This window comes from Mytilus californianus, unplaced genomic scaffold, assembly GCF_021869535.1.
Source record: "Mytilus californianus isolate M0D057914Y unplaced genomic scaffold, xbMytCali1.0.p SCAF_3, whole genome shotgun sequence".
NCBI lineage: Eukaryota > Metazoa > Mollusca > Bivalvia > Mytilida > Mytilidae > Mytilus > Mytilus californianus.
The window spans coordinates 41,240,138-41,265,246 of record NW_026262679.1 but is presented as its reverse complement, the minus strand read 5'-3'; the positions used below and the strand labels follow the sequence as shown (position 1 = coordinate 41,265,246).

The window sequence follows — 25,109 nt, the reverse complement described above, 5'->3', positions numbered from 1 at the left end:
TTCAGATACGATCTTCAGCAATATATTGAAGAAAGAAATATTTGTGGTTTAAGTTGTATTACTGATGAAATAGAGGATGAATTTGGTATCTACTTAAAACTTTTTGTGTTATTGTACGCAGATGATACAGTATTATTTTCTGATAATGCATCTGATCTACTGTAACAGTTGCAATTTGATATATTAAAAGATTATTGCAGTACATGTACCTGGAAATTGAAAGTAAACATTAATAAAACTAAGATCATAATTGTTCTGGTGGTAGATTACCCAATAATATTAATTTTATATATGATGGTAATACATTGGAGATAGTTAACGAATTGACTTACCTCAAGTTGAATTTTCAAGAACAGGTAGCTTTATGAGTGCTTATAAGAAAAATTTAGTTCGAAAAGCAAATAAAGTAATGTACGAAGTATTGAAAAAGGGGAGGTTGCACAACTTGTCAGTGACATCTCAATATAATCTCTTTGATAAAATTGTGAAGCCAATCCTACTATATGGATGTGACATTTGGGGTTTCAATAATACTGATAGTATAGAAAGAGTGCATTTGAAATTTTGTACATTACTATTAAATCTTAAGAAGTCGACTCCTAATTTCATGATTTATGGTGACCTTTGTATTTATCCCATGTCTTTATATATACAGCTGCGTATGGTTAATTTTTGTCAAAAATTGTAAATGGGGATGATAACAGTATTACTAAAATAATATACAGATACATGTCCTTGAAGAATTCTCAAAACCAATTTAGGTCAGATTGGTTGAAATACGGTAAAGATACATTAGATAGATGTGGATATAGCAATATATGGTTGTCACAAGGAAATTTTAATCCTAAATGGTTGGGTATTAGTTTAAAACAAAAGTTATTTGATCAGTTTCAACAGAAATGGAGAGCAGATATTGACTGTTCATCAAAAGGTTTAGCTTACAAATTATGTAAACACAATTTTGAATATGAAGAATATCTGAATATTTTAAGTGATAAAGATAGAATAACATATTGAAGATTTAGAACGGAAAACCACAGGTTACCCATAGAAACTGGTAGATAGAATAAAATTGAACATAACTATAGATATTGTAATTTATGTCAATGTAACGAGATTGGTGATGAATTTCATTACATTTTGCAGTGTAGTTCTTTGGCTAATTTTCGAGAACAATATTTGGATACTTTTTTCTTGCACAGAATTAATATACTAAAGTTTGGAAAACTATTTCAGTTAAAATTCAAAAATAAATTAAAAAAGCTGTGCAAATTTATCAGGGCTATTACTTTTCAAGTGAGTCTTCCTGGTTAATCACCACTCTTCGTCACTACTGTTTATTTTATTATTGTTTTTCCATCTCATCTTGTCATTTGTGTTTATGTTATGTTATAACTTTTGATGAACTTCTTTGTACCATTGCAACTATCTGGTGTTTAAGAAATAAAGAATCTTGAAAGAATCTTGAAATCTTGATAGATAATGTTAGACGTTTTTTAATCAACTTTAAAGGACATAGTCAATCAATAACTATAACCTCTGGCTATTTGTTTTATTATAAACTATATAATGATTGAACACTGGACACTTTTAATTTGCAAAACACTCATTTGCAAATCCGCCGCCGCCTCTCCTTAGAGCTACAGTGTCGTGTATATAACCAAAATGTGCGGAATTACATGGGATTCAATAATTTAATTGCTTTTCTGCTGTTATTATTATAGATATTTTGTAATTTGATTTAGAAAAACATGGGATTTTCAATATCCCATGGGATAGGGCAAATCCCATGGGATTGACCATTATCCCATGGGATTTTGGTTAAATCCCATAGGATTTTTTGGGGTCCCATGGGATAATTATAGTCCCATGGGATATTTGTTGTCCCATGGGACAAAAAAATCCCATGGGACTATAATTATCCCATGGGATTTTTAATATCCCATGGGACACATGGGATAAAATAAAATCCTATGGGATTCAAATTATAAATATACAGTAAATAAATGTGTATGTTACAATGAATTCTGTTTGGTAGTAAATTTTTTTAAGATTAATCTTTTTAGTTGAATATCTTTTTTTCCTTGGAAATGTTAATGCAATTATATTGTTCTATAACTGTTCAAAACTAAACTTTTAAACAACAAAGCAGATAATGTAAGTATCAATATATGTTTATTTATGAATTCTAGAATACTTTTTTGAAACACAATTTTTCCCATTTGAAATCAATGAAAACTCTATTAATAGGCTTAACATACTAGTAGCTTTTTACATAAATCTATTTTTTTTTTCAGGATATCCCTCCACCCAAAAAATTAATAGTTTCTTATCATCCAGCATTGTGTGATCGTAATGTATAGTCCACTTTTTGGCCATTCAGCACAGAACATAGTCATTATTGTGGTTTTAATATCTTTAGATATTTAATAGAACTTCAATTCATTGACTGAGTGATGAAAATAATAACTGATCTGACTTTTGTCTTTGAATTTATTTTGGTCTTGTTTCTGTGTTTTCTCCTTTTAGGTGTAATACCACCATTGATTTTCCCCTATTAGTCTTTGTTAAATTTGCACTTTTCAAAAAATTGTGCAGAATTTATCTTTGTTTCAAATAAAGAAATACTTGGCATGAGTAAAGTTTGATCCTGTCCAGTACTATAGAAAAAATTTCACATAACATTTCATTGCATATAAGAAAATAACCATCACTGGAAGTTAACCAATCAAATTTTCCCCCTTTTTTAACCTGTATACAAGCTTTAGTAACCATGTAACCTCAAGTTTCCAAAATATTCTATAGAAACCCCAAATAAAAAAATAATGGTGCTTTGAAATACCCAAGATATATGTTTATGACCCAGAAATGTTTTACTGCAATGAAATGTAGGATCAATTACCTACAACTGCCAAATTCAAGGGAATATTTTTTTTCGACCTATTTTTTTATGCAACCGGATGTGACGTACTATGATTTGGTGGTATTACACCTAAAGAAGACTTTTTTGTTAAATAAACTGAATGTGACTTTTTTCCTTTGTTATACTGGTTATTTCAAGCATTCCTGTCAAGTTTTGTCATAATCAGTTCAATAGTTTGAGAAAAATCTAGTATAATGTAAGACGACATCTACAGCGATTCGAGCTAAATTTCTTCGAAAAATCCAAACCAAGCCGCATCATGATAGAATATAGTGTGGACCAATAAATGATCAAATATTTATCTCATCTGCCTACAAACAGTTGAATATGATACAAAAGATGACTTTAGGATGATAAATACTACCAATGGACCTCTTTGTCTTCCTTATAAGGTCTCTTTTGGTCCATTTATACCTCTCATTTCCTCAAAATTTCTACTTTATAGGCCAATAAATAAAAATTTTGGGGTAACTTTCACTCATTTATGATAGAAATGTTATAATAAATGATTAATTGAAGTATTCAAGCTGAATGAACTATCCGTATAAAAGTTTACGGTCTCCAAGGAGGTTTCAATAAGTCCTTACGTAAAACTTAAATTTACGCCGCGTTCCAGAGAGGGACATAAAAAGCTTCTCTTTTGGTGAATAATTTGTTGTTACTGCTTTAAAAATAATTTCATTTACTTAAAACTATATATTTATTAAAGTATTTCTTAGGAAAAATTTTCTAGTATAGCAGAATATAAGAAAAAAGGAGAAAAAGCTCCCCAAAACTCTAAGTATGGCTTATTCTGTCAACTAATATTCATGGTAAAGTCCTATTTCAAGGAAATTTTCTCATAAAATGTGTTTTGGAGACTCAATCCACTCAGAATATTTCATTATTAGTAATATTTCACTTAAATAGCAAGAAATTTTAACACATGAGAGTACTCACAAGGTCAAAGGTGCATGTACAGCTTCCCATATTAGGTGTAATACCACCATTGATTTTCCCCTATTAGTCTTTGTTAAATTTGCACTTTTCAAAAAATTGTGCAGAATTTATCTTTGTTTCAAATAAAGAAATACTTGGCATGAGTAAAGTTTGATCCTGTCCAGTACTATAGAAAAAATTTCACATAACATTTCATTGCATATAAGAAAATAACCATCACTGGAAGTTAACCAATCAAATTTTCCCCCTTTTTTAACCTGTATACAAGCTTTAGTAACCATGTAACCTCAAGTTTCCAAAATATTCTATAGAAACCCCAAATAAAAAAATAATGGTGCTTTGAAATACCCAAGATATATGTTTATGACCCAGAAATGTTTTACTGCAATGAAATGTAGGATCAATTACCTACAACTGTCAAATTCAAGGGAATATTTTTTTTCGACCTATTTTTTTATGCAACCGGATGTGACGTACTATGATTTGGTGGTATTACACCTTTATTCTCAGTGATGAATTTCAATCCTTCTGAAAAAGAACCAATAAAATCCGAAGTTATGGATAATAAAAAATTGTTTGCATACATGTAGCAATAACATATGATTTTCAATAAAAATAGCTATGCGGTATGGATTTTACTGATTGTTGAAGGTTGTCCAGTGTCATCAGTTGCTAACCTCCTACATCCTTTGGTCTCTGATGGAGAGTTGTCAAATTAGCAACATACCACATCTTCCTATTCTAATATTATATAACAATCAATTTATGTATTCTTCTTTATAACATTTGGGTATTTTCCCCAGTTATATATATATATATATATATATAGATCAATGTTAAAACTTTAGGCAATTACAATAAAATTCCATTTTTCACAAGAATTTGCAATATATTATACAGAAAACCAACAATAGAAACAGCACTTCTTCAAGCTTCTGAAGTTCTGAAAGAGTTCCACTTGTGTTTTATTTCAATTAGAAAATACATTGAACTCTTTGGACATGTTGGAAATTATAACATTGATACAAAAAAATTATATTGTTTTTTTTTCTTAATTTTGTGTTGTTCGGTTGCTGTCTCATTTTTATATATGGTTATACATATATCCTAAATCTTCTTTTTTTTTAAACTTAATCATTAATAGTAAAAATGGGATATTATTTATTTTGATAATCTATCAAATAACTTATTTCCAAGTTCACAAAACACCAATGTGTCAAATATTAAATTTAAGACATGTATAAACATGATCAACAAGCAGTTGACAGGATATCATGCAAAAATCTCACTAATATTAAACTTTCACAAAAACTCCATACTCAGCGAGTACTATTAACGTTCTTTATAGTACATGACAAATTCCTAATACAGGACACCATGCCTGGTAAACACTAGCATGTGTCAATGTCTAGTCAATCATGTAATCAGGCTCAAAATCTTAGTTTGGCACTGAATTTAAAAATTCAACACATAATGAACATGTGTATGAAATTCAACTTTATGGTAAGCTATGTACCTTAACCTAAAACTTTAACCTAAGAATGTACTATAATGTCACATTATGACATTTCTATGTTCAGTGATTCATAAAATCAGGGTAAAAACAGTAAATGTGGTGTATAATGTATAAACAAGAGTGCACACGCTGAAATGTTGCGCCTTCCTTACTAATCATTGATATCATGTTGATAGTCCTAAATATAAAGCTTTACTACAACTATCACATTAACTCAACATGATCCAAGAAAATGAATTCAAGGTCATATGAACCTGACAAGAAATATATGTACACCTTACAATCATTCAATATGCTAAATACAGTTGAACTATTGCTTATAGTTTCTAACATTGTCTAAGAAGCAGACTTAACCAAGAAAACTAAACATTGACCAATGAACCATGAAAATGAGGTGAAGGGCATATGAACCATGCCAGGCAGACATGTACAGCTTACAATCCTTCCATACAACACATATAGCTGACCTATTGCTTATAGATTAAGAAAAACAGACCAAAACACAAAAACTTAACACTGAGCAATGAACCGTGAAAATGAGGTCAAGGTCAAATAAAACCTGCGAGACTGACATACATGTACATCATAAAATGTTACCATACACCAAATATAGTTGAACTATTGCATTTAGTATTAGAAAAAAAGACCAAAACTCAAAAATTTAACTTTGACTACTGAACCATGAAAATGAGGACAAGGTCAGATGACACCTGCCAGCTAGACATGTACACCTTAAAATCATTCCATACACCAAATATAGTAGACCTATTGCATACAGTATATGAAAAACAGACCAAAACACAAAAACTTAACTATAACCACTGAACCATGAAAATGAGGTCAAGGTCAGATGACACCTGCCAGTTGGTCATGTACACCTTACAGTCCTTCCATACACCGAATATACTAGACCTATTGCTTATAGTATCTGAGATATGGACTTGACCACCAAAACTTAACCTTAAATATAAAAAAGAAGATGTGGTATGATTGCAAATGAGACAACAACTCTCCACAAGTGACCAAATGACACAGAAATTAACAACTATAGGTCACCGTACGGCCTTCAACAATGAGCAAAGCCCATACTGCAGTCAGCTATAAAAGGCCCCGAAATGACAATGTAAAACAATTCAAACGAGAAAACTAACGGCCTAATTTATGTACAAAAAATGAACGAAAAACAAATATGTAACACATAAACAAACGACAACCACTGAATTACAGGCTCCTGACTTGGGACAGGCACATACATACAGAATGTGGCGGGGTTAAACATGTTAGCGGGATCCAAACCCTTCCCCTAACCTGGGACAGTGGTGTAACAGTACAACATAAGAACGAACTATAAAAATCAGTTGAAAGAGGCTTAACTCATCAGATGGATAAAAATACAAATACTACAAATACAAGTGGACGTGGCCGGGTACTTGTACATCCAAACAACAAAAAGACACTAAGTATAGATCTGAGAGTACTCGCAGTTACTGACAGCAAGTACAAAGCCACTAACAACTAATAAAAAATATCATGCATCTAAGACTAAGTTCTTGTTCACTGATCCATGAAATGAGGTCGAGGTCAAGTGAAAACTCTCTGACGAGCATGAGGACCTTGCAAGGTACGCACATACCAAATATAGTTATCATATTACTCATAATATGAGAGAAATTAACATTCAAAAAAATCTGAACTTTTTTTTCAAGTAGTCACTGAACCATGAAAATGAGGTCAAGGAACATGTTTCAGACAGAATTGGTATCATGACATGCATGAGGCATCTATATACAAAGTATGAAGCATCCAGGTCTTCCACCTTCTTAAATAAAAAGCTTTTAGGAAGTTAGCTAACGCCACCGCCGTAGCCGCCACCGGATCACTATCCCTATGTCGAGCTTTCTGCGACAAAAGTTGCAGGCTCGACAAAAATACATGAACATTTTAAAGTACTAAATTTTAAGTATATACATGTAAAACCACAAGTTACTAACTGAAGTTCAGTCTCATGGTGAACTGTAACCAAAAACTTTAAGTGAATACAATTTAGAGAAAGACAGATTGACGCACAAACACTATCAAAACAGAGCATAAAACTTACCGAACAAGATCTTTCAGAAGCAGGAAAATTGAAGTGTTTCTTTTCTTTCTCTGCCCTCCATGATATAAACTTCAAATTCATTCATGCAAAATATGAAAATCTGCAAAAGTAGGACCTTGTACCGCAGCTTATCCACATTTTGACTTTTGAACTGCACTGTTCTTTTCATCTTGCTGGCAACCTAAACATAAAAAAAAAAAATGATAAACACATAATTCTGTATTAACTTCGTGTATATTTTTTTGTTGGTACAAACAATTTTTTCCAACTTTAAACTAAATCTGCCTCTGCTTTAAAAAACAACTGGAAACCATTATTAACTGCATGTATTTATCTTAATTGAAAACAATTTCTTGAGTTTTTCTCATTTGTATCACCCTGTTATTATATATAAATTTTATTTTTGTCCCTTTTTAAAAATAGGAATGCATGGTTTAAATTCCTCAATAATCATGATAATTCTAGGTCAGTCAATTAAAAATGTATGAATAAATTATTTAACCTATATACTATTAATATCAATATATTTATTTTTTGATAAAAAATAGGCTCTGTGTTAAAGACCGTACCTTGACCTATAATGGTTTACTTTTATAAATTGTGAATTGGATGGATAGTTGTCTCATTGGCACTCATACCACATCTTCCTATATCTACAAACAGATTCTATGGGCGAGCAGACATTACACCCTGGAGGTGGTTTAATAAAAAGCATACGACTTAGATGTACCATAAGCATGGGAAAAAAATTCAGCATTCAGTTTCACAAAAAAACTTACATATAATATTGATAGTAATTAAGTCATGTACAATACAGTATACTTTATACGATTACTTGTATTTTTTTTTTTGTAAAACCGACTCAAGTATACTTATAATCAATCTTAGTCGTAAGTACTAAGTATTATTCATCTTTTGGATAATTTTATGTTGGTTTATTTTATGAATATGCAGTGGTGGATCCAGAACTTTTCATAAGAGAGGGCCTGCTCCAGTCATGCTTCAGTGATCCCTATATAATCAACCAAATTTTTCCCAAGAAAGGGGGCCCGGCCCCCCCCCCCCCCCCTCCCCCCCTATTTGAACTTTCAAATTCACAACATGCCAGTGCCTGTGACTGTGTTCAAAGTGGTGGGTTTTCACCATCGTTGTATTGCGGAATAACGATTTAGGCAAATTGAGAAAAACATCATGTCTGTGGTTGATAATAGTGTGTATGCATTAATTTTCTTTACCTTCTTATTTAATATTTTTCCAATTTTGAGTACTGACGGCAAGTGTTGTAACGTATAGTGTACCAATGTCTTGAGACCAATGTGCTATTTACAAGTGCGATCGAGGAATGCAGGGGAAAGAAACTTATCAATTATGTTTATGGCAAAACTGAGCCGCCGTAAAAATGAACCGTGTCGAGAATGTTACTGACACGTAATAGGGCAGAGACATATATACACATATGTGTATATATGTCTCTGTAATAGGGTCATCCCTCGAGAACATTAACTAGTACATTGATAATTTACTATGCAGTCAGTATCCCGAAAAAAAACAACGTATGGATGCAAAACGCTTAGTGGTTTCGGCTGACTGCTGATACGTGCACTTTGTCTCAAAATATCCCGGATAGTTGTTTCATTACCAATCATACCACATCTCCTTATTTTTATATATACGAAAGCTTTATTCATATTTTTTGGTGTATTGATGAATGTGTAAAGATACATTTTAAAATACAGCACAAGAGATGCAGATTATATAAAACTTATAGGTCGAAGACATACTGACAACGCCATGGCAAAAACTTAAAAACGACCAAATGACGTACAACAGTCTATAAAACTTAACTATAGCATACAAAACGCAAATATTTAAAACACATAAGAAGCACCCAGACAGTCAAATAGAAATTAAAAGAATAAATAATTTGTAAACTAGGCCTACAGCTATATTTTCTTATCATCTAACAGTAAACATAGGTTCTGCTATTATGTGATAAGTCATTTTTTCATGCAGACCCAGTTTCATTGATACTTTGAACTTAAAGTGGTTTTATGCATATCAGCCCAGATTATCATATGTGTGTAATTTTATTAAACAATTCACCAATACACATTCTAAACAGGTTAAATTCAATTTACAAATTCAGATCTACTGGCATTCAACACCCAATTACTTACTTGCTGTATATTGCTAACTTTGATTGTATATTGTCAATCCCTCAACATCGTGAATATGTAGACTCATCAAGTTGGGCGTAAATAACATCTGAGTAAGGTTCTATTGGTTTATTATAGTAATCTCAAATAAACACCCTGTAACATATAAAACACACAATAAGACACAATACATACGTTCAAAGAACGATAACTCTAATTATAATCTCCATATTAATAAAATAAAATATAAATTATCCAAGTAGTTAACTTCAGTTCGAAATATACCATATTCAATAAAGTATGTTTTACTACAAATCATAAGCATCTATACCAAAGTCTATTTCCGGTAACTGTTCAATATGCAATTCTACAGATATCAATAACACCTTGTGTCAACGATCATTATCTAAAGTAATCAATTCTGATACACTATTCTATTCGGAGATATTCGTAAACTAAACAATAACACATTACAAACACAGACAAGACACACATTAATTAAAACACATAAAGACAAATAGACAACACGTAAATAAATAAACATGTAAACACAGAACACAGCTTACCGTGTATATAATACAAGGGCTGAGCAGTGCTCCTCTATAAAGTTACTGTATACTCTTATACTTCACATACTGGAATCTGAATATAAAGAAATATGACTTCATAAGTCTAAATGTCAAAACTAGTAAATAATATAGTTAAACTCAATGCAAGACAATATTCTATGCTGAAATCTAATAACAGCCAAATATGAAAAATAATATAATAACTGTAATATTCTTTCTGTCTTGCAAATACCAACTTAAAGTAAAAATATGAACTCTTTCATACTCATGGAAATCAAAGTGGACTTTCATACACATTTTCATAACACATTCATATCTTTTATACCAAGATAAAAATACAGAAATACATGCATCAAATACTAATGTAAAGAATATAACTGACCTGAATATAAAGAATGGTTTCCAGAATAAGAAGAATAAATATCTATAAATCACAATAAAGTGTCAGTGTTCTATATCTCTGTGTAGAATTTGAAAAGAGTGCCTCAATATCAAAGGAGTTCACAGAGTAACCAATCAGAATAAAGAAATAGAATACCCAGGATGTAAATACCCAAGTGAATAGAAAATCAAAGTACTGTCATACTGTATACTCTGTCAGAGTCAGTCAACAAGTCAATGCATGAACAAATATATACAAATACTATTTATTAACATAAATGATAAAATCAAGCTGTACTACAAACTCCCCTGCATTGGGAAATGACGTCCCCGTCATTGCAGTCAAGTTTTAACAAAATACAATATATAATACACATGTGAAGTTCTGACTCTCAGTACTTCTTACTAACAATTCATGAAATTAACTATCAAACATATAAAAGATAAAACACAGATCTCAATCACTGAATGGAATAATCTCACTGAATTTCTAAGATGATTTCAAAATAATGTCTATTAAAGCTTTCCCAGCTTCTTTTTCTAATCCAGATAGAGTTCCATCTTTAATTGCAGAAGCCATAAATTCTGCTTTTGCTTTCCAATCACAAATCACTGCACTTTTTACAACAAAATCTCCAGACCTTAGCCACTTTGGTTCTCTCCTAGCACGATGCGACCTTCTAGGTGGAGGTATCGGAGTAAGAACCAAATCATCTAATGTATCACTATCATTATCAGATTGAACGGTTTCATCTGCGTTCAATAATTCATGACTAGATTCATCAATTCCAGAAGCGCTTCCTAATTCAGAATCATCTCTGACTTCCTGAATATCAGATTGGGCGTCCCCAACTGATTCTGTTGTATCCTGTTCAATTTCCACTTCCTGTAATGCAACAGTATCCTCAGTACTTGTTGGAGCACTATCTGTTGTCATAACAGGTACAAAATAATATTCATCCTCTGATGAAGATTCACTAGCTAAGTCTGAAGTGTCTGTAACTATAACTGATTTCGGTTTCGGTGGTGATTTCATCGGTTTTAATCTAGGTTTCGGTTTCGGTGGAGTTTTAACGGTTTTGTCTGAAATATGGCCAATAGGTAGAAGTAGATTTCTATGGAGTGTTCTTAATCTTCCTTCTCCATTTTCCTTTTTAACATTAAAAACAGGTATTTCTAAATTCGGTTGCGATAAAATTATATACGGTTCATCCTGTATCCAAAAGGGCCTTAACGTTGATATCTTCTATACTTACCTCTGATTCTGTTGGTGTACCTAAAAGTCCAGGTGGTAGAATATTTTTCAAAGTAAAATTTATGTTTTTCTTTTCGGTTGTTGGGCCTTTGATGTGGAAGTCTGTAATCGGCCTCGCATCACAGGCTAATACCGGTTTAACAGATTGCCATCTTTATCGTGTGTTGCCCTGCAAAATCTTGCAATGTGGTTCGGCATCTTACATCTCCTGCATATAATTGGTGTATCCTTGTTGTAATTAGTATTTGGATTAAAGTTCTGATTGTTGTACCTTGGTTGAAATCCTCTATTATAACCTCTATATCCTCTATTATTGCCTCTATATCCTCCTCTATACGGTTGCCTACCTCTAGCATCAGAATATCCCGATGGATTATTGAATCCCGGAGCACCTGTGTATCCCGAAGCACCTGTGTATCCCGAAGTATCGGAGTATCCCTGAGCACCTAAGAATCCTTGAGCATTAGAGTTCTCCGGAGCACCTGTATATATCGGAGCACCTTTCTCTATCTTTTCTAATCTAGTGTTTATCTGCTGTATAAGCGCTTTCAAATCAGGTTCTGTTTCCTCATCTTCAGTTTTTGTTGATTTCTTACATATGTTTTTAGTGTTGGTTTTCAATGATGGGTTATCCACTATATGTTCTCTTTCAATCTTTCGAAGTACCACTCTAAATTCATCAAATGTCTTATATTTCTCCTTTTCATAATGCGCTTTGTCTTTTAATTCAGGTCTTAAACCTTTATACAGCATATCATGAAGCATTTCGTCAGATTCAGTTTTTTTCACTTTGCCATTTAATATTGCTTGACTCAATATATCTTCAAGTCGGCAACTCCATGTTGAAACATCTTCCTCCTCTTTCTGTTTGGCATTATAAAATTCGGACATAATAGTTTCTTTCTCATCGATGTTTCCAAATATGCAATCGAACTCATTTGTAGACTCATCAAGTTGGGCGTAAATAACATCTGAGTAAGGTTCTATTGGTTTATTATAGTAATCTCAAATAAACACCCTGTAACATATAAAACACACAATAAGACACAATACATACGTTCAAAGAACGATAACTCTAATTATAATCTCCATATTAATAAAATAAAATATAAATTATCCAAGTAGTTAACTTCAGTTCGAAATATACCATATTCAATAAAGTATGTTTTACTACAAATCATAAGCATCTATACCAAAGTCTATTTCCGGTAACTGTTCAATATGCAATTCTACAGATATCAATAACACCTTGTGTCAACGATCATTATCTAAAGTAATCAATTCTGATACACTATTCTATTCGGAGATATTCGTAAACTAAACAATAACACATTACAAACACAGACAAGACACACATTAATTAAAACACATAAAGACAAATAGACAACACGTAAATAAATAAACATGTAAACACAGAACACAGCTTACCGTGTATATAATACAAGGGCTGAGCAGTGCTCCTCTATAAAGTTACTGTATACTCTTATACTTCACATACTGGAATCTGAATATAAAGAAATATGACTTCATAAGTCTAAATGTCAAAACTAGTAAATAATATAGTTAAACTCAATGCAAGACAATATTCTATGCTGAAATCTAATAACAGCCAAATATGAAAAATAATATAATAACTGTAATATTCTTTCTGTCTTGCAAATACCAACTTAAAGTAAAAATATGAACTCTTTCATACTCATGGAAATCAAAGTGGACTTTCATACACATTTTCATAACACATTCATATCTTTTATACCAAGATAAAAATACAGAAATACATGCATCAAATACTAATGTAAAGAATATAACTGACCTGAATATAAAGAATGGTTTCCAGAATAAGAAGAATAAATATCTATAAATCACAATAAAGTGTCAGTGTTCTATATCTCTGTGTAGAATTTGAAAAGAGTGCCTCAATATCAAAGGAGTTCACAGAGTAACCAATCAGAATAAAGAAATAGAATACCCAGGATGTAAATACCCAAGTGAATAGAAAATCAAAGTACTGTCATACTGTATACTCTGTCAGAGTCAGTCAACAAGTCAATGCATGAACAAATATATACAAATACTATTTATTAACATAAATGTTAAAATCAAGCTGTACTACAAATACGCCATGCGAGGTGTTGGCTATGTTTGATACAGGGTGGCGGCTTCGAAGCGTAGAACAAAATCCAGGTAAATGAAAGTATAAAATTTTGTTGTTGAAAATTTTAAGTACTAAATTCCTAAATTTGTACTTAACTCCGTTCTACGGGTAACATGGTTGTTTGATATGAAAATAGGATAAAAGCTTCCGAAAATTATCACATTATAAGTATTCGTAAATGGATATGAAAAAACCTAACAAGGAATAAGTATTGGTAAACGGACAGAAAGTCGCAGTACAAAAGTTTAAATTAATTATTTTACAATTGTTTAAATATATGAGAGAAAGTTCTTGACGAATTGACTTTATTTATAGATAAATGTATTTAGTTGAGGAAATGAATAATTCGCCTTCAAATAGTTTTTTTTTTTTTTATCAAAAACTTATAAAAAGGAGACATTTTTGACAGCATGAAGCCAGTTAATTACCAAACCACTTTGGCAGATTGTTTTCTTAACAATCATTGTTCAATATTAATATTCAAAAATAAATTTTGTTTACAAGTCCGTTTCCTTTTAAAGATATTTCAGAAAAATGCTGAAACGTTTTTAAAATTAAGTTTATTCAAAGAAAAAAATATCCCAAAACTGAATCGTGACTTTTTACTTGTTACTTTATGTTGTACGTTCTAAGTGTCAATCCTAGCAAACACAAATTTGGAAATAAAATCGATTACAATGTAATTTTATAGAAGAAAAAAGGGGGGTTAATGAACAAATTATTACTATACACTCACATACTTCTAAAAAGTTTTGAATTTGTAAGCTGTCTATAGATAATGTTAAATCATTTCAAGAGTTTCAATTAATTTAGGAGAAAAAAAAAGATTATAAACAGTTTAGTTTTCGTCGCCTACTACTATAAACAAATAGTGATTCTTTTTGTAGATTTGGTACTTCAGTTTCGACTCAAAATTTCCTATTGAAATTGTTAGAAATATTTAGGAGAAGATTGTATTTGTAATTTATGTAATTGTGGTGATATTGGCGACGCGATTCATTATATTATAGCAAGGATTTGTACAAATCCTTGATTATAGAATGTTCGACAATAGACGAAAGTAGACAAACCCTATTTAAACGGGGTTTTGATATCCAAGGACGCCACATTTTACATCGAGTAAGATCTATATTTTTTAACGTTTTCAAATGAAATAACTTGAATTGAAAATTTCCCGACTATGTGAAGATTTCTTATATTTCGAAATGGCTTCAATTATTACATACAAAATGAAAAATGTATTAAACTTCTTTTTGTAAAAACAATATTCATGTATTTTTAGAAACATAAGTTATACAGATGTTCTCAATAAAAAACAATCATTAATATACTTTATGGTGATATTTATAATGACTGGCAGACTGCTATTTAAAAGTGCGGTCATATGCCTCAGTGTTATAGGTGACTGCAATTTAATAAAATTGAAATTAAGATTTTTATTAATATTTTGTATATAGGTATCCCTCAATGATGTATAGCATGGACAGACTGAGAAGAAATGGTATTCATCCTCAATTTCTTGTCTACTGCAGGATAGGCAAATAACATAAGTTTATTTGCTACTTTTTTTCTTCTTTATTTTATATAAATGATTTTTTTTTTCTTCAAATTTTAACATTTTTTTCTTCGAAAAAATTTGTAGTGTTGCAACAGGGAATGGACACAGATACTTAACTATATTTAACGAAAGAAATTTTGTGTAATGTCATCAATCTGTATTACACATCGACAGGATGTTCTCTAGAAAACTATGGTATTTCTAAAACGTTATACACACCCCAGGGTACACGCACTGTCGTATTGGAAAATTACTGCATGCTTTAATTACCTGTAATCAGCCATGCAACAAATCCGTTGACTGACCATGTCATTACAGTTTAAATTTTTTTTCCTAAGATCAAAACGGAATATTTATTTTAACTTTAAAATTTAAAACTTTAAAAAGTATACTTTGACATAATTATGAAGTAAAAGAATTTAACAATTTAATAATTGGATTTTTCCAAAGATTAAGATACAATTATTATATTTATTATTCTAGGACTGACAGATATATCACAGGCACTTGTCTCAGATTTTTTCCCCTATATACCTTAATTAAAGTATATAGATTTTTTTTTTCTGAGACAAGTGCCTGTGAGATATATACATGCATAAGTCCCAGACATATATACTTGTAAATCAAAATGATTTACATAATTACTGGGAAATAATATAATGTTTCAGTTTTGTTGATGTCACAAATACACATGAATTATTTGATGATGCATGCTGGAATTTCTTATCTAAATGCATGACCGTGACTACAGACATATATTCATTTACAGATTCTATAATTTCTTGAGAAAAAAAATCAGGAGGGAAGTGAAACAAACATTTTAAGCTTTTATTAAACATTGTTGGGAAAACAATAAAATACGACACTGAGTTTTGAAAAAAAAGTTTATGATTGGTCTTGATTTTTTTTTAACAAAGATAGAAACAATTTTTTGTCCCAAGAAAAAAAAATAATGCCCCCTTTTTAGCCACACCGACACACGCCGATGAATGGAGAATTCCAAGTAGGGTCACAAGGTCACATTTTAAAACTTTTCAGTCGCCCAGTCTCAAAAAGCAATTTTGACTGGCTTTGTTTTTAGTCGAATTATATTTTTGCAGGTCAGGTTGCAAAGTGGCAGGTCGGATTTGACCATGTTGACAACGGTCCTAAAAATATCCGAAAAAACGTTGAATCAAACGATATGAACCTACACAGTTTTAATTATAAGACTGACACACACCATGCAGTGTGCTAACTGTGCTGGGTGAGGTGCTGTAACTTGATATACATGTATCATTAAGTTACAGTACTGTTAGGATTTGCCTGCCTTTTTACAGGGACTTTCTATACTAACTGTTAGTATAGACTGACCCTGGCTTGAAAATATGGTTCTCTGCTCAGCAACGGTCGCGTGATTGTAGCAGTAAAATACATCGGGGGGTGGGGAGGGGGAGGGGGGCACTTCAATACTTAATTGATAGGGGTGTCGCTTGGGTTCTGTTACCCCACCCTTTTCATATAATTTAGATCTTAAAAATGTATACCTTTTCATATATTGCGTCGGTAAAATTGTAACCTTTTCCCATATTGGTTGGGTTTCGTGGGGTGTGTTGGAAAAGTGGAATATTTAAGGCTAAGATTCTGTGTGTAATGTTTACTTACGGCGAGACTTTCGGCTGTGAAAAAATGACAGGGCTTTGCATATACAAGTACATATACAAGTAATTGGAACTTTATCGACCTTATCATATATTTCTGACAGTTTTCCCCACCTATTCCCATATTTTCAAGCTGGAAAAAGTGACCTATTCCAGCGGCACGTCCTATCACCTTGTATATAGGAAGTGCCCCCCCCCCCCCCCCCCCCGAGTAATATACGCAAATGTATAAGTTAATACATTAATTCAGGAGCACAGTCTGTCTTTAACGTAAATAACTTCGAGATTAATATGTAAGTTTACTTTGCTTATCGATGTTCCTGTAATTCAGATTTATATTTATTTGTGAGACCCCCGTCACTATTTATATTCACTCAAGAGTCACTCAAAGAAAGGGGTTCTCCGTTACTGGGAAAATCTTATCTGATTTAGAATCAATTTATTGGTTACACTCCCCTATCACCAGTGATTCTTTGTCGTAGGCTGACATTTTGAAAAAGGTATACTGTTGACTATCAATTTGCATGATTAGTTACAGATGTCGACTCGGACTACTGCAAAAGACAATAATTCAGTTCACTGATTTAGATTGAATAGTGGTTCGGTTAATTCTCCTTTTCCCCAAACAAGTAAGAATTAGGTTACATCTTTAGGTAGTCAAAATAATTATGACGTCTTTCAAGACTATTTTAATTTTTTTTCTATCTATCTATCTTCATATTTCCGCACCCAGTCACAACTTTGACTATTATGTGGCCAGAAAAAAAGTTAAAATAGCCTTGCAAGACGTCATAAATTTTTGGACTAATCTTTTGGTAAATATGGTCGTACAACAGGGGTTTAATTGTTACAATTTGCCGGATTTTCTATCCTTACGAACCCTGAAAAACTAACCAGGCCAGGTGATGAAAAATCTGTCTCCACTTTTTATCCCACCAGAAAATCAAAAGGTTGTCTCCTTATGGAGCTTCCATTTGATTTTTATGGGGGGGGGAGCTAGGATGAAATTTGTAAAAAAAGCAGGACAGGAGTTTTGAGTAAAAAAAAAAAAGGCAGGATGGGCAACATGGCAAAAAAAAAAAGGCAGGATGACAATTTATGTAAAAAAAAGTCAGGATAAACTAATAAAAAAAAAAGGCAGGATCGAATAGACATGATAGAGTGAAAAATATAAAGGCAGGACAGAGATTACAACTTAAAAAAAATGCAGGACAACATTTTTCATCCTACCCCCCCCCCCCCCCCCATAAAAATCAAATGGTAACTCCCTTACACCTACATGACAAAAACATATACAAATATGGTATCATTGGACATTGCCAATGTGACGGCTCTTCAACAGAAACTAAAGACGTAGAAGTTAACAACTATATAGGTCACCGTAGGCTCTTCAACAGAAACTAAAGACAGAAGTTAACAACTATATAGGTCACAGTACAGATTTCAACAATGGGCTAAAAAGCCAAACTGCGTAATAAGCTACAAAAGGCCAAAATAGATAGACGATATCTGACAAGGGTAGAAATGATCAGAATGTTGAAAAATAAAATCTACTGTCCATTTTAAATGGCATCAAAACTGGCAGCTGACTCATAGGAGTTGTTGCCTTAAATACAGATTTTTACCTTTTTTTTTTCTTCATATTTCTTGAATTTGCCTTTTTATCTCTAAAACTGTAATATTTAAAGAGAAACTTACATTTGTAAATTTTATTAAAAAGTTATTGCTTTTCAATGATGATTTTGATCCAGTTTTTGCAAAAACTTGGAAACTTTAAATCTTGGGTAAACTCCTTATATTATACTGCCTGGTCTCGTGGTAGCATGTTAACCTCAAGTGCAGAAGGTTGTTTATTTTGAACCCAACAGGGTAAAACCAAAGACTTTAAAGTTGGTATTTGCTGCTTCTCCCCTAAGCACGCAGTATTATTAAGGAGTAAGAGCAAATACTGGTTTGTTCAGAGTCAGAATTATGTGTCAAGGTAAGGTGACATGTCTCTCTGAGAACTAGTGTAAGAGATAAATTAGTCCTTGTAAAAATTGTCTGGTCAGACAAATATAACTAGTATAAAAAGTCCATGGATACAGAATTTACTAGTATATTTAGTCTGATGTCAGTAATTTATGTCCCCAGACTAATTTTCCTAGTCCAAGACATCACTATTCCTAGGTAAAAATGTCCAGTTTTTATACGGCCGCAAAAAATTTTTGCGGTTGTATATTGGTATGACATTGGCGTCTTCGTCCGAAGACACATTGGTTTTCGCACAATAACTTTAGTTTAAGTGAATGGATCTATATGAAATTTTACCATAAGGTTCAATACCACAAAAGGAAGGTTCGGAATGATTTTTGGAGTTATGGTACCAACAGTTAAGGAATTAGGGGCCAAAAAGGGGCCAAAAATAAGCATTTTTGTAACTTCCAGACAATAACTTGTGTGTTAGTGTATGGATCTCTCTGACATTGTACCACAAGGTTCCATATCACAAAGGGAATGCTGGGATTGATTTTGGGGGTAATTGCCTCAAAATTTTAGGAATTAGGGGCCAAAAAAGGGGCAAAAAACAAGCATTTTTCTAGTTTCATGACAATTACTTGTGTGTAAGTGTATGGATCTTTCTGAAATTGTACTACAAGGTTCCATATCACAAAGGGAAAGCTGGAATTGAGTTTGGGGGTAATTTCCCAAAAGGTTTAGGAATAAGGGGCCAAAAAGGGGCTAAAAATAAGCATTTTTCTAGTTTCCAGACAATAACTTGTGTTCAAGTATATGGATCTCTCTGAAATTGTACTGCAAGGTATCATACCACAAAGGGAAGGCTGGGATTGATTTTGGGGGTAATTGCCTTAAAATATTAGGAATTAGGGGCCAAAAAGGGGCAAAAAACAAGCCTTTTTCTAGTTTCAGGACAATAACTTATGTGTAAGTGTATGAATCTTTATGAAATTGTACTACAAGGTTCCATATCTCAAAGGGAAAGCTGGGTTTGAGTTTGGGGGTAATTGCCCTAAACGTTTAGGAATTTGGGGCCAAAAAGGGGCAAAAGAACAAGCATTTTTCTAGTTTCCAGACAATAACTTGTGTTCAAGTGTATGGATCTTTCTGAAATTGTACTGCAAGGTACCATACTACAAAGGGAAGGCTGGGATTGAGTTTGGGGGTGATGAATCATAAGGGGATTAAAAAAATGGGGGGGGGGATTTTTTTTTCCTATTTTATTTCTTTAAAATTTTCCATTTTAAGTTGGTTATTTTTTATTTATGTATAAAAGCAAATAATAATGATATGATTTGATTTCATCAAAAATTGAAATATTGGGCTTCTTTGATATGCTGAATTTAACCGTGTATTTAGATTCTTAATTTTTGGTCCCGTTTTCAAATTGGTCTACATTCATGACATTAAGGTCCAAAGGGTTCAAAATTAAACTTAGTTTGATTTTAACAAAAAATTAATTCTTGGGGTTCTTTGATATGCTGAATCTAACCGTGTATGTATTTAGATTTTGGATATTGGACCATAATAGGTAAATTAAAAAAATTTAAGTTCTTGGACCACATTCATTCTGTGTCAGAAACCTATGCTGTGTCAAATATTTAATCGCAATCCAAATTCAGAGCTGTATCAAGCTTGAATGTTGTGTCCATACTTGCCCCAACTGTTCAGGGTTCTAACTCTGCGGTCGTATCAAGCTGCACCCAGCGGAGCATTTTATTCTAATACTGTATGCAACATGTCAAGTATATTTGGTGTATGAAAATTTTTAAGGATGTACATGTTAGTCTGGCATGTTTTATTCGACCTTGACCTCATTTTTATGGTTCATTGCTCAATGTTATTTTTTTGTTTTTTGGTCAGTTTTTCTATTTTCTTATTTTCAAATTAGCAATAGGTCAACTATATTTGGTGTATGGAATGATAGTAAGGTGCATATCATGATATGATAGACTGATAAGTTTCGTCTTACCTTGACTTTATTTTCATAGTACATTGGACAATGTTTAGTTTTTGTGGTTTGGTCTATTTTTCGGATACTGTAAGCAATAAGGCCCCTATATTTGGTGAATGGAATGATTGTAAGATGCAAATGTCTGTCTGGCATGTTTTATATGACCTTGACCTCATTTTCATGGTTCATTGGTCAATGAAAAGTTTGCATTGTTTTGTCAGTTTATCATATGCTTTAAGCAACAGGTAAATTATATTTGGCGGATGTAACGATTGTAAGGTGTGCATGTCTGTCTGGCAGATTTATATAACCATGACCGTATTTTATGGTTCTTTGGTCAATGCTAAGTTTTCTTGGTTTTTTCTTTTTATCAGATATTATAAGCATATGTCTACTTGTAAGTGTATGGAATGACTGCAAGGTGTCATATAAAAATAAGAAGTTGTCTGTCTGCCAAGGTTAATATTACTGTGACCTTATTTTCATAGAATATTGATAATATTAAAAAAAAAAAATGATGAGCATGACAAGATATACAAATGATCCAAAATTGTCAGTTGCCTACTAATTATGTAATAGTAGTTATTGTCATTAAATGATAATGTTTACCCTTTTATGTGTAGGGCAAGAACATTAAAGATAAAGGGAAACTATAAACAAAAGAGATTATCAACAAAAATAGATTTCAGACGTCAACAAAGCCTAAATGGTAAGTCCACTTCTATAAAAGTTATTGCCCTTGAATAATGATAATTATGAAAATAAGATGTGGTATGGTAAATGAGAAAACTATCCACCAGAGTTCAATTAAGTGGATGAAAGCAATGCAATTACTTATTAGAGGCCAATGATGACCTGTAAATAATGAGAAAACCCATAACCTATACATGATATAGTCATCTATAAAAGACACCACAAACAAAATTTGGAACAAAACATCAATTCAAACTTCAAATATACCAGACTAATTCATAAAAATGAACAAGTTATGAAAAAACAAATATGACGGACGTGAACCAACATCAACCACTGAACTATGTACAGGCTCCTGATTTCGGACAGGCAAAATATGGCAGGGTTGATATGAAAATAAGAAGCGGTATGATTGCCAATGAGACTTTTCTCCAATAAGGATCAAATGACATGAAATTTAACAAAATTAGTTCACTGTACAGCCTTCGACAATAAGCAAACCCTATACTGCATAGTAATCTATAAAAGGCCATGAAATTCAAAAAACAAATGTAAAACAACTCAAAAAGGGCATGGTCATTTAAAAAGGGCATAATGTCTATCCATACTAAACATGCTTCGGGGATACACCACAAAGGCGAAAGCTAAGTGCCTGATTTTTGCACAAAACAATAAACAAAAAACAAATATGATATATAGCAACAATTGACAACCACTGAATAATAGACCCCTGACTTGGGACAGACACTTACAAAATGTGGCATGGTTTAACATGTTTGCTGGCACCAAATCCCCCTCTAATTAAGGACAGTGGTGTAAGTGTCAGTTCAATATAAAAACTATAAAATCAGTTGAAAAGGGCTTTTTTCTGCTCTTGGGTCAGGTTATTTTTATACATTCCCGTTTTCATTCTCAATTTTATTAACTCATTAGAATGCAACAAAGCAGAAAAACAGCTACCAAAAACACAGACCGGATGTGGCTGGACATTTATTCTTTCCCTGTAACAAAAAAGACTCAACATACAGATCTATTAGTACTCACAGTTACTGACAGCTAATTCATAGCAAATATCAACTAATAAAATAAACATTTTGTGAGCACCCATCCCACCCCTAACCTAGGACAGTGGTTTTAATAACAGCACAACCTTTGAACAAACTGTAAACATTTGTTGCAATTGGCTTAACTCAAAAGACTGCAACAAGGCACAAAAACAACTAATATGAAAACCATAGACACAAAGCACTGAAATAAGAGTACTTACAATTTTAAATATTCAAATGAAAGTTTTATCAAAATGTACATAAACATGATAAAGTAGCCATTTTATTGCTGTATTTCTCTTCATTTATAATTTTTGAGTTTTGTGTATTTGTAGGTCAGACATCTTGGTTTTCATGATCATCATTCAACAGGTCAATACTGAACAGAAAACTTAAAGTTGATATTTTTCTATATAGTGTGACTTTTTTATTAATTTGAAATGGAATGTGATTTTTTCCTACATAAGAAAGAGGAAATTTCAACATAATGACTATAAACAAAAAGGAGTCATATTATCATGATCATAGATGCACAAGAACTAAATCATGTAAATGCAACAACGTAATTATCAATTGAAAGAAGGGAGGAATGAAAAAATATATTAGTAATTTGTTGTCCAAATGAACTTGCTTTGTCCACTCATTTAAATCGCTCCATCCAATAAAGATGTACGGAGGAGGATTTTTGAAGAACAGATTGCAAAAATGTTTTGTCTAAGAATTGTAGGATTATTCTAGTGGATGAAATAATTTATTTACTTGACTCTTATGTAGTGGACTGAATAATTGTACATAGCAAGCTGAAACAAGAAAACTAAAAATTAACAGGAAAAGTGTTTATTTTATAAATTTGCAAATATAAACGTAATATTATGAACACCACAAAGGTATAAGATTCAAATTGTTTGCACATGGAACTATAACAAAGAAAACTTTACCTCATTAAAAGAGTAAACTATTAACTGTGCTTTGTCAATTTATTCAGTCAGAATATGAAATATTTTTTTCAGTTCTATTTTTCATAATAAAACAAACAAGACAAAGATTTCAAATCAATATTTTTTCTTTTATTAAGACATGTCATAATTTTATTTCAGTTAAAGGATTTTATTTTTTAACTTTAAATATTATTATACTTTCCAAAATAATAATAATCTTTATTGTCATATAAACAAATTAAAAACATGTTTGTGACAAAATGAAAAAACCCAAAATACACTAATATTTATATTATAAACTTTTTACTACCAAACAGAATTCATTGTAACATACACATTACTGTATATTAATAATTTGAATTCCATAGGATTTTATTTTGTCCCATGGGATATTGAAAATCCCATGGGATACTTATAGTCCCATGGGATTTTTTTGGTCCCATGGGACAACAAATATCCCATGGGACTACAATTATCCCATGGGACCCAAAAAAATCCTATGGGATTTAACCAAAATCCCATGGGATAATGGTCAATCCCATGGGATTTGCCGTATCCCATGGGATATTGAAAATCCCATGTTTTTCTAAATCAAATTACAAAATATATATAATAATAACAGCAGAAAAGCAATGAAATTATTGAATCCCATGTAATTCTGCACATTTTGGTTATATACACGACACTGTAGGTGTAAGGAGAGGCGGCGGCGGATTTGCAAATGAGTGTTTTGCAAATTAAAAGTGTCCAGTGTTATTGTTTTACAACAGTTATGTTAGGTCCTTTGCTTTTGCGCCAATTGGCATTTCATTTGCGATAAAATAATCTTTCATTTGCGCCACAAACCATGATATTTCATTTGCGCCAAAATCAATCATTTCATTTGCGCCAATAATATAGGTAAATTTCCCGTTTGAGTGGTTTTGCACTGGTAAATTTTGGGGCCCTTTGTGGCTTGCTGTTCGGTGTGGGCCGGGGCTCCGTGTTGGAGACCGTACTGTGACCTATAATGGTTTAGTTATAAATTTTGACTTGGATGGAGAGTTGTCTCATTGGCACTCATACCACATCTTCTTATATCTAAATAGTATAAAAAATAGTTTTATTCAAAAGAGACTTTTAATAATAACTTTAAAACACAGGCTTTGATTGCATAATAAAACATATTCCTTCGAAATCAGTCATCGTAACCATAATGAAAGTACTATACACTGATACGTTCTTAATAAGAGACTTTTCAGAATAATGTTAAAACACAATATTGTTATAAATTAACGAGATCATAAAACC

General features: G+C 32.1%; 2 long non-coding RNA genes across 2 annotated transcripts; one reads left to right on the top strand and one right to left on the bottom strand.

The window, feature by feature from the left end:
• Positions 1-12,813: 12,813 nt before the first annotated feature.
• LOC127734595 (uncharacterized) lies at positions 12,814-13,916 on the bottom strand. The gene is made up of 2 exons (XR_007997669.1): positions 13,266-13,916; positions 12,814-12,855 (listed from the first exon to the last, which is right to left on the bottom strand). It is a non-coding gene; the product is annotated as an uncharacterized LOC127734595 (long non-coding RNA).
• A 3,469-nt stretch (positions 13,917-17,385) lies between these two features.
• LOC127734593 (uncharacterized) lies at positions 17,386-23,843 on the top strand. Its single transcript, XR_007997667.1, has 3 exons — positions 17,386-17,819; positions 21,766-21,851; positions 23,217-23,843. It is a non-coding gene; the product is annotated as an uncharacterized LOC127734593 (long non-coding RNA).
• The last annotated feature ends 1,266 nt before the right edge of the window (positions 23,844-25,109 follow it).